The sequence below is a fragment of the Haematobia irritans genome, chromosome 2 (genome assembly GCF_050003625.1).
Source record: "Haematobia irritans isolate KBUSLIRL chromosome 2, ASM5000362v1, whole genome shotgun sequence".
Classification (NCBI taxonomy): domain Eukaryota; kingdom Metazoa; phylum Arthropoda; class Insecta; order Diptera; family Muscidae; genus Haematobia; species Haematobia irritans.
In genome coordinates, this window is record NC_134398.1 from 230,930,122 (window position 1) to 230,938,511 (window position 8,390).

The 8,390-nt window shown below is 26.4% G+C and overlaps 1 long non-coding RNA gene across 1 annotated transcript; it reads left to right on the top strand.

Annotated features, from left to right (window-relative positions):
• The first annotated feature begins 4,898 nt into the window (after positions 1–4,898).
• On the top strand, positions 4,899–6,010 carry LOC142225379 (uncharacterized). The gene is made up of 2 exons (XR_012719248.1): positions 4,899–5,365; positions 5,452–6,010. It is a non-coding gene; the product is annotated as an uncharacterized LOC142225379 (long non-coding RNA).
• Positions 6,011–8,390: the final 2,380 nt, after the last annotated feature.

Sequence of the window (8,390 nt, forward strand, 5' to 3'; positions counted from 1 at the left end):
AGAATTTTTTTTTTCTACAGAAAATGTTGTCAAAATTTTATTTCTGTAGAAAATTGTGTCAAAATTTTATTTCTATAGAAAATATTTTCAAAATTTTATTTCTATAGAAAATTTTGTCAAAATTTTATTTCTATAGAACATTTTGTCAAATTTTTATTTCTATAGAAAATTTTGTCAAAATTTTATTTCTATAGAAAATTTTGTCAAAATTTTATTTCTATAGAAAATGTTGTCAAAATTTTATTTCTACAGAGAATTTTGTCAAAATTGTATTTCTATAGAAAATTTTGTCAAAATTTTATTTCTATAGAAAATTTTGTCAACATTTTATTTCTATAGAAAATGTTGTCAAAATTTTATTTCTACAGAGAATTTTGTCAAAATTGTATTTCTATAGAAAATTTTGTCACAAAATTTTATTTCTACCAGTATAGAAAATTTTGTAAAAATTTTATTTCTATAGAAAATTTTGTCAAAATTTTATTTCTAATTGTGTTTCCATAGAAGAAGTTTTTAACAAAGTTTACTTCTATAGAAAATTTTGTCAAAATTGTATTTCTATAGAAAATTTGTCACAAAATTTTATTTCTACAGAAAATTTGTCAAAATTTTATTTCTTATATTATGGATGTTTTTATTATATTCGACCTGTATATAGATTTTCCAATTGATAATTGTTGATAAAAACGAGCTCGAGGTCTGGATGATTAATTTTTATTTATTCAATATTTCGTCTTTTCATTGAAAGACTTCATCGGGAAAATTTTTGAAAAGAACAAAAATAATACACCAACTGTAGAGTAAATAGCTTACGACGGTGTAATGCAGTAATGCAACAGACACCGTCGTTAGCTATTTACTCTACAGTTGGTGTATTATTTTTGTTCTTTTCAAAAAATTTCCCGATGAAGTCTTTCAATGAAAAGAAGAAATATTGAATAAACAAAAATTAATCATCCAGACCTCGAGCTCGTTTTTATCAACAATTATCAATTGGAAAATTTTATTTCTATAGAAAATTGTGTCAAAATTTTATTTCTATAGAAAATTTTGTCAAAATTTTATTTCTATAGAAAATTGTGTCAAAATTTTATTTCTAACAAAAATTTTGTCAAAATTTTATTTCTATAGAAAATTTTGTCAAAATTTCATTTCTATAGAAAATTTTGTCAAAATATTTTATTTCTACCAGTATAGAAAATTTTGTCAAAATTTTATTTCTATAGAAAATTTTGTCAAAATTTTATTTCTATATAAATTTTTGTCAAAATTTTATTTCTAATTGTGTTTCCATAGAAGAAGTTTTTAACAAAGTTTACTTCTATAGAAAATTTTGTCAAACTTGTATTTCTATAAAAAATTTGTCACAAAATTTTATTTCTACAGAAAATTTTGTCAAAATTTTATTTCTATAGAAAATTGTGTCAAAATTTTATTTCTATAGAAAATTTTGTCAAAATTTAATTTCTATAGAAAATTTCATCAAAATTTTATTTCTAATTGTGTTTCCATAGAAGAAGTTTTCAACAAAGTTTACTTCTATAGAAAATTTTGTCAAAATTGTCACAAAATTTTATTTATACAGAAAATTTTGTCAACATTTTATTTCTATAGAAAATTTTGTCAACATTTTATTTCTATAGAAAATTTTGTCAACATTTTATTTCTATAGAAAATTTTGTCAAAATTTTCTTTCTATACAAAATTTTGTCAAAATTTTATCCCGATAGCAAATTTTGTTAAGATTTTATTTCTAACAAAAATTTTGTCAAAATTTTATTTCCATAGAAAATTTTATCAAAATTTTATTTTTATAGAGAATTTTGTCAAAATTTTATTTCTACGAGTATAGAAAATTTTGTCAAAATTGTATTTCTATAGAAAATTGTGTCAAAATTTTATTTCTATAGAAAATGTTGTCAACATTTTATTTCTATAGAAAATTTTTTCAAAATTTTATTTCTATAGAAAATTTTGTCAAAATTTATTTCCATCAAAAATTTTGTCTAAATTTTATTTCTAATTGTGTTTCCATAGATGGAGTTTTTAACAAAGTTTATTTTCTATAGAAAATTTTGCCAAAATTGTATTCCTGTAGAAATTTTTTTTTTCTACAGAAAATGTTGTCAAAATTTTATTTCTGTAGAAAATTGTGTCAAAATTTTATTTCTATAGAAAATATTTTCAAAATTTTATTTCTATAGAAAATTTTGTCAAAATTTTATTTCTATAGAACATTTTGTCAAAATTTTATTTCTATAGAAAATTTTGTCAAAATTTTATTTCTATAGAAAATTTTGTCAAAATTTTATTTCTACAGAGAATTTTCTAAAAATTGTATTTCTATAGAAAATTTTGTCAAAATTTTATTTCTACCAGTATAGAAAATTTTGTCAAAATTTTATTTCTACAGAGAATTTTGTCAACCAGTATAGAAAATTGTGTCAAAATTTTATTTCTATAGAAAATTTTGTCAATATTTTATTTCTAATTGTGTTTCCATAGAAGAAGTTTTTAACAAAGTTTACTTCTATAGAACATTTTGTCAAAATTGTATTTCTATAGAAAATTTGTCACAAAATTTTATTTCTACAGAAAATTTGTCAAAATTTTATTTCTTATATTATGGATGTTTTTATTATATTCGACCTGTATATAGATTTTCCAATTGATAATTGTTGATAAAAACGAGCTCGAGGTCTGGATGATTAATTTTTATTTATTCAATATTTCGTCTTTTCATTGAAAGACTTCATCGGGAAAATTTTTGAAAAGAACAAAAATAATACACCAACTGTAGAGTAAATAGCTTACGACGGTGTCTGTTGCATTACTGCATTACACCGTCGTTAGCTATTTACTCTACAGTTGGTGTATTATTTTTGTTCTTTTCAAAAATTTTCCCGATGAAGTCTTTCAATGAAAAGACGAAATATTGAATAAACAAAAATTAATCATCCAGACCTCGAGCTCTTTTTTATCAACAATTATCAATTGGAAAATTTTATTTCTATAGAAAATTGTGTCAAAATTTTATTTCTATAGAAAATTTTGTCAAAATTTTATTTCTATAGAAAATTGTGTCAAAATTTTATTTCTAACAAAAATTTTGTCAAAATTTTATTTCTATAGAAAATTTTGTCAAAATTTCATTTCTATAGAAAATTTTGTCAAAATATTTTATTTCTACCAGTATAGAAAATTTTGTCAAAATTTTGTTTCTATAGAAAATTTTGTCAAAATTTTATTTCTATAGAAAATTTTGTCAAAATTTTATTTCTATATAAATTTTTGTCAAAATTTTATTTCTAATTGTGTTTCCATAGAAGAAGTTTTTAACAAAGTTTACTTCTATAGAAAATTTTGTCAAACTTGTATTTCTATAGAAAATTTGTCACAAAATTTTATTTCTACAGAAAATTTTGTTAAAATTTTATTTCTATAGAAAATTGTGTCAACATTTTATTTCTATAGAAAATTTTGTCAAAATTTTATTTCTATAGAAAATTTTATCAAAATTTTATCGCGATAGAAAATTTTGTCAAAATTTTATCTCGATAGAAAATTTTTTTTCAAAATTTTATTTCTATAGAAAATTGTGTCAAAATTTTGTTTCTATAGAAAATTTTGTCAAAATTTTATTTCCATCAAAAATGTTGCCTAAATTTTATGTCTGTAGAAACGTTTGTCTAAATTTTATATCTATAGAAATTATTGTTAAAAATTTATTTGGAGAGGAATATTTTGCAAAATCTACCAAAACATGAAGAATTCTACCAATCTACCAAACAATAAAAAATCTACCAGTTTTTGGTAGAATTCTACCAACTATGACAACCTTCATTAAAAATTCATTATTTTAAAGATTTTTCGTTTTTTTAGTGTATTATAAAAATATTTATTGTAACCAATTCAGAATTTGTCCCCAATATAAACGCAAAACAATATTATATTCTTCCAAAATGAAATTTTAGACAAACAATCATCGTTTGTAAAGACATTTATTTGGAAGAAAAGTATATAGGTTTTGTGATAAACATTGATTCTTTTCCAGAATGTGAAAATAATATCACAAAGGCTAATTACATTACCATCTTTCACATCTTTCTCACTTCAGTCTGATTTTTTTAGTTCCTTTTTGTAATACAAATAACGTAGAAACCAATATTCGTTTTTATAATTTTTTTAATTTATATATTTTTTTGCAGACGGAGATATGAACTACGGACCATACAGTTTGTAAACAAACAAACTATTGTTGCCATCAACGCACAATTATAGCTAAAGACATCAACGCACAAGCAGAGCATACGGTCAACCCGTTATATTTATAGACCAGATTGTTGAGCACACATGCGCCAATTTAAAGAAACTTTATTTGAAGAAAGCAAACCACTTGAGCTTTTTGGAGACATACAAAAACACTTTACCAAAAGCACAACGGCTTTGAAAATTTTTCGTGAACAGATGCAGTTAAAGTGCATACACTCCGAAAAAAATTGAAACCTATATTTCACTAAAGCCAATTTAACTATATTGTAATTCATGGAATCGTTAACTAAAACAAAGGAAAAAGTTATACACAAATGATGCATAAAGATTAACAAAATTCGGGTCTCCCACAAAATATTTCAGAATTTCTTAAACTTTGTAAATTTTACCAATAATGCGCCCATCATGAACTTCGTATAGCACTGAACACACTCTTGCAATTTTGAACTCCAATTTTTTCCTTCAAACTATAAAATTTTCTTTAACAAGTGAAAAAAAAATATTATGTCAAAAAAATTTTTCTTGAATTTGTCAAAAAAATATTTACTTATTTTTGTAATATCGGCGTGATGTCAGTTTTGTAGTACTGCTTAGTTAAAATTTTCTAAAAATAATTTAAATTTTCGAATATTAACCAAAATTGTTCTTCCTGGTGGGTTCACTGTTTTTTTCAGTATATACGATTCATCTTCCAAATCACTGTGCCTTATTCAATCTTTGATTTATCCAATATTTGGCCTTTCATTGAATCGTAACGATCGTACATTGCGTTGTCAATGCTTCCTTGATGTTAATATTCAAAAATATAAGGACAAAGACATTGGTGTGCCTGTGTCTTTCAATATCCGAAACGAAACCGACAGGAAAAAATAACCAAGGGAGTCAGAGAATGCACTCAAAAATTGCAACAACAACAACAACAATAAACACAACATTAAGAGCAAAAACAGCAGGTCCTTTTTTTCAAGCTCTTGAAAGGAAAGTGGAAACCGTGGGAACACATTAGATGCACATGTGCACCAAAAACCAACAAAACAAAAATTACAATCCGTATCCTTGCGATAAGTGTATGTGTAAGTGTTGGCATACTCAAGTAAGTGTGTGTATGTGTAGATGCCATAAAGTGTCTGTTGTGGCATTTATTTTTATGTTGTTTTTTTTTCGAAAAAAATATTGAAGTACCCCTAAATCATGGTGTCTGCCTATGGATTAACAGCATTGATCTACTGCAAAGGACTACACTCCACCACTACATCAACACCATAATCAATTGCCATTAAACTCGAGTGCCTTAGGACTTGGCAAGTGTATTCCTTGCTGTGACTTAAGAGGGATGAATACACATTTCTTAAATCTCGGTGATTGACTGAGTGAACGATGGAAACAAAGTGCCTATGATCGTGTATACAAAGGAAGGTCTTAAAACACCACCACCACTACCACTACCATCATCATCACCGGCAACAGCAACAACAAGAAATACAATCAGGACAAAAACAAAACAATAACAACAATAAAGGTTTTGGTTGTAACTCAAGTTGGTGAAAGGTTTCAAATTTCAAGGAAAGATGTAAACCAGCAGCAACAACAAAAACATCAGGAGCATCAGCAATTCAAGCACCAAAAACCAAGAGGAGTAGAAACACAAGGATAAGGATACAAATAACGGCCACTGATCCCTATGAAATCATGAAAACAAAAGGTTATCAGCAAAAATAAAATAAAATGGAAACACCAATACACTGGCCTTCATATATAATGTGGACTCTGGTATTTGTGTAAGATCCTTAAGGCAGGAGGGAAATCATTAGGTAAGCAAGCCTTTAAGAAGGCCTTAAAACAAGGAAATACAATTTCAGTCTTACACTAGGGCGTTTTTCGATAGCTCCTTAATTTTGTAGTTTACATATAGATATAACTAGAACCATTACGTGGTCACAAGTACTACGTACATTTTTGTGGTTAACATTTTATTTTTCGACATGTTTGCAAAAAGAATTTTTTCATATTTCGAGTATATTGACACAATTTTTATACCCACCACCATAGAATGGTGATGGGGGTATAATAAGTTTGTCATTCCGTGTGTAACACATCGAAATATCGACTTCCGACTATATAAAGTATATATATTCTTGATCAGGGAGAAATTCTAAGACGATATAAGCATGTCCGTCTGAAGGCTACAGCCTTCAATAATTGCGCTATCGTCCTGAAATTTGGCACAGATTCGTTTTTTGGTTGCATCAAGTTCGAAGATGGGCTATATCGGTCCAAGTTTTGATATAGTCCCCATATAAACCGATTTCTCGATTTGGGGTCTTGGGTTTAAAAAAACGTGGTTTTTGTCCAATTAGCCTGAAATTGAAAATCTAGAGGTATTTAAGGACCATAAAGAGGTGTGTCGAAAATGGTCCGTATCGGTCCATGTTTGGTATAGGCCCCATATAGACCGATCTTCCGAATTTGCTTCTTGGGCTTTTAGAAACTGTATTTACTATCCGATTTTCCTCAAATTGAAAATCTAGAGGTATTTTAGGACCATAAAGAGATATGACGAAAATGGTCCGTATCGCTTCATGTTTTGGTATAGCCCCCATATAGACCGATCTCCCGATTTTTATTCTTTGGCTTCTATAAACTGTATTTATTACCCGATTTGCCTGAAATTGGAAATCTAGAGGTATTTTGGGACCCCAAATATGTGTGCCGAAATTGAGGTGTATCGGTCCATTTTTTGGACCATTTATATTTGATTCATGGTGGTGAGTATTTAAGATTCGGCCCGCCGAACTTACTGCTGTATATATATTCTGTTCTATATTTTGCTATATTGTATCAATCTGTTTATTTGGAATTACATTAAATGTATAAAAATAGTGGATATTTGTTTGTACAAAAATATAAACTCAAATAAACAAAGAATTAGTTAAGAAATAAAGTTTCTAAATTATTTTTTTCATTTCTTACAATAAATTGTTGTTAAAGAAAATTTTCATGTTAAACAACATTTTTGTTGATATAACAAAATTGGTTGCTAATATGACAAAATATTAATAAAATCGTAATTGTATTTGCAAATTACATTGTTAGCTCAGATTTAAAAATAATTTTAATTGTATTGACAAGAAAATTAATTGATATTTTTTGTGTTTACGTAGATATTTATATTTATAAAAAAAAGTCGTTAAAAAACAATTATTTCATTTTTTGGGAATTTTGTTTGGCTTGAGGTCATAAACAAATGAAAAAGCAGGTGTTGTGGTTTTTCATTATTGTATTCTTGAAAAATTGTTTTTTATCCCGGATATTTCGATACAGCTTCACAGATAATCTTCAGCGATATATTATCTATAAAATAATTTATTTATTTAAAAAATTTAAAAAATTCACTTTAATTGATAAATTAGTTCTCAAAGTTCCGTCAGAGCGAGAGATCAAATTTGACATTTAGGAAATAGAGAAGTTCCAAGTTGCTGTTGATATTTTTCATTCAACACTTGCAAGAGTAAAAAAAAATCATACGTGTAATATATTTCACAATGTCAATTAATAGTAACAAATATCCATATGGATTTATTGCTCTAATTGGTGTACAAAATTGGTGCATTCGCGTATTTTTCTCCTAATTTTAGCCAAGAGAGTAAAATCCATTTTTATTCGTTTAGAATTGAAAAACAAGTATATACGGCCGTAAGTTCGGCCAGGCCGAACTTATGTACCCTCCACCATGGATTGCGTAGAAACTTCTACTGAAGCCACTGGCAAGGTGTCTTAAAACTTCCTAACACCGCAATATATACCACATAGTCCATACGTGGTATATATTAAAATAAAAAGACCGATTAAATACGTATATAATTAAGTTTAAAGTTTCTATAGAAATACAATTGTGAAAAAATGTTCTATAGCAATAAAATTTGGAAATAAAATTCTCTATAGAAATAAAATTTTGACAAAATTTTCTATAGAAATAAAATTTTGACAAAATTTTCTATAGAAATAACATTTTGACAATGTTTTCTATAAAAATAAAATTTTGGTAGATTATTTTTGGCTCGAGTGGCAACCATGATTATGAACCGATATGGACCAATTTTTGTGTGATTAGGGGGTCC